Here is a 3,267-nt window from a genome sequence, read left to right on the forward strand (position 1 = left end):
TGGGGCTTGGGGCCCGGAGCTGGAATGTACAGCCACAGGGCCCGGGGAGGGAGTGGGAAGGGGCTGTGGGCAGCTCTTCTGGGGAGTGAGACAGTGGACTATGGCTCCCCACCACTGTGTGCACTTCTGGGCGGGGGTAGAGGGGGCACATGCTTTTCACATCTGTGCAGGGGGGGAGGGGGGGGCGTGCAGGCTGGCAGCTGCGGGCTTGAGGCTCCCTGCTCTGCTGCCCTCCCCCCAGAGCCTCTTCAGCTGAGCAGATGGGACCCAGCACGGCAGGGCAAAGAAGGGCTGGGCAAGGAGCATGGGCACCTCACCATGGCAGCGCAGAGCTTCCAGCAGCAAAGAGCTTCCCCACCCAGTCCTGCTTTGCCTTGCCACAGCGGGCAGCCCACAGCCACCCCCCCACAGGCTATGCTCCTGCCATGCCACCCACAGGGCAGGGGGATCCAGGCTGTCATCTCCCAGGAGCAGCAGCCGAGGCATGGGTACTGCTGTGAGAGCAGGGGGCTGCGGACCTGGGTCCCTGGCCCCGTAGCTCTGGCAGGTGGGTGCTCACTCTGGCAGGGCTGGTAGGGAGGGGGGCTGTGGGTGGGAAATGAGGGGCACCAGCAGGGCCAGGGGGCTGTGGCTTGGGAGTGAGGAGCCTGGACCTGCATCCCAGTGAGCGAAGGCGGCAGGGGGAGTTCTGGTTTTCCATGATAAAAAACCCAAAATCAAATACCAAAATGTATAGGTATTTAGAAATTATTTTATTATAGTGACTGTGAGGTACTGGTAGGCTTCCAGCGGAAAAACTACACTGAACTTGGCAGGTGCTAGGACCTGGAGCTGACTCCTCTGCTGCCTTAGCTGGCAGATTCTGTGATCTACTATGCCTGGATCTTGTATGTTCACAGGCCAGATCTGCCCATGGGCCATGGGTTACTGACCCCTGCATTATGGGGTTCTAGCATGACATCCTGCTATTGGTTTTGAGAGAGTTTCTTTTTCTTTATTTTCCAGTAATGCATTTTTCCATATAAATAACTTCAAAACAGCCTTGGCATTTATGACTTACAATATACAGTGTTTTTTTGTAGTAGGAAGTGATGATTTGAAAAAATCTGTTTGGACTTCAGTGAAATGATTTTTTTTTTTAATTTATAAATCAGCTTGAAAAGCAAGTATGCAATATTTATAAATCAGCATGAAAAGCAAGTATGCAATATTTAGCAAGAACTTAAGTAGCTCTGATTTTAAATTTACAAAAGCTGTTAATGAAATGGCCACGTCACTTTTCCAGGAGCTATGAGGTTTATGGAGAAAAAGAATGGGTTAAAGATGAAGTAGCTGCCCTCGCTCATGCTGTATTATTGGCTTCTGTCCATTACATCCGGACTCCTTCATGTTGTGTTCTGACTTGTTTGTTTTTAATGTAATAGCTAGCTTTATATAACATGAGGGCTTTGCTTAGGACAAATTCCAAGTTAAATGTTAGATCCTTTTTGCCTTTTAAAAATATACCTTATATAAGCATTTCCTTTTTATTTTATTTTATTAATTACTCAGGTGATAACTGGGTTGATAAAAGTCATCTTACATGATAGTATCTTTATAAACAGATTACTAATCTATGTGGTGCAACTCATTTTCTATGTATACCCCGTCAGCTGTCCTGTTTATCTTAAATCCAGCTTCTGTTGACTTGGAGTTTTTTGAAAGACTGACAAGCAAGGATTAATTCCTACTGTAATTTTCTGCCTTCAGAAGAATGCACTATGCCCACCCACATACACTTAGGCTCATGATTCAGACTGCTACTTCATGCAGCAATTTTTTTTGTTCTAGACTGTTTTTAGTGCTTCTGGCACTTTCTCTTCTTTTTTATTATACTTCTGAAGGCTTTTTATTTCATAGTCTTGGTTAAATTAATGAAGCAGCTTTTATGTTGGTATGTTTATACTTTTATGAGGAAAGAGGGAAGGAGAAATAATCCAGTTAATGCTTTTAGTTTAATGTCGCAACTCCCTACGCTTGTTCAAACCATTCATTTATCCATATGTAGTGGTTATTGGGCTTAACTTTTCAGTTCACTGAAAAAGCAATGATTTGCTTTTAAAATGTCTCCAAGGGCATTTCTGTTTCCTTCTCTTACATTGATGTCTATCCCTGAAGTAACCAAGTGACCTACCTGCTGGGAGACCCTTACACTTTCTCCATATTAAAACATGCTCAGCTGTTACTTTTCAGGCTGATCAGAAAACCCCTTGAAAATGAAAAAATAAATGTTTTCTCTTTTTTAAATAGGACATTGAACATTAAAATATTTTGAAAACAAACATATTTTTATGTTGGTACAGTGCCTTATGGTAGTTGTACTTTGAGTACTTTCTCCCCTGTGGAGTGACCTCTCAGGTCAGACTTGATCTCCCATAATGTACCCTCGTCTCCTTTGGTGTGCAGAGGCAGTATATCATGATGACTGCACAGCACTGGTGTGTCACAAGAGACAAAATCTGACATGGAGCTCGGAGAGGAGAATGGGAATATTCATAAGGAAGCAGAACTCATTCTCCATTCTTTTCTTTCTTTTCTCCATGCTGTACTTCATCTCCTGTGATGCACTGTGGCCATGAAGCTGTAAATGTACTGCATCATGGGAGGTGGAGTTTGACTGGATAGGAGAAGGGGAATGACAGGCAGTTTTTCTGATAAGGCACCATGGCAGTACTTCAGAATCGCAATATTTTCTTCTTTAGCCATTTAAGTTTTTGACAGTTTTGCTCTCAAATTCCCAATTGATTGGCCTTTGATAGGTAGGTGGCAGGAGGATGCTTTTCATCAACACCTGCACTAGCTAATTGCCTATCAAGAATGACGGATTTCAGGGAGTGTTTACATGCCCCCCCACTCACCCTTTGGGGCTGGCCATGTAAAGACTCCCTCCACCGCACCGTCTCCAGTCTCCGGTGTGGGGGCTCCCCACCCCGCTCCCTTTCCTCCCTCCCTCCCCACCGCCTCCCCCTCCCTGGCAACTGTTGTCGAGGCCAGGCGGTGGGGAGGCATTGCCACCATGACCTTCCCCTCCCCCCCCACTTTCCTCCATTCCATCCTTCCCTGCCGCCTGGCCCTGACAACACCAGCCACCATGACTCTCCCCCCTTTGCCTCCCCCTGCCCCTTGCCAGCCTGGGCCTGTGCAGCTTCCCTCTCTCCCTGCCACCTCCCCCTCCCTGCCAGCTGTTGTCAGGGCCCCCCTCCCGCTCTCCTCCCTGTCCCTGTCCCT

General features: G+C 47.0%; 1 protein-coding gene across 1 annotated transcript in view; it reads left to right on the plus strand.

Annotated features, from left to right (window-relative positions):
• The window catches only part of FHDC1 (FH2 domain containing 1), a 55,312-nt gene that overhangs the window by 37,677 nt on the left and 14,368 nt on the right, over window positions 1–3,267 (plus strand). The gene's annotated exons all lie outside the window — the stretch shown is intronic.

Source organism: Gavialis gangeticus, unplaced genomic scaffold (assembly GCF_001723915.1).
Source record: "Gavialis gangeticus isolate Ggan-Ray unplaced genomic scaffold, GavGan_comp1, whole genome shotgun sequence".
Lineage (NCBI taxonomy): Eukaryota > Metazoa > Chordata > Crocodylia > Gavialidae > Gavialis > Gavialis gangeticus.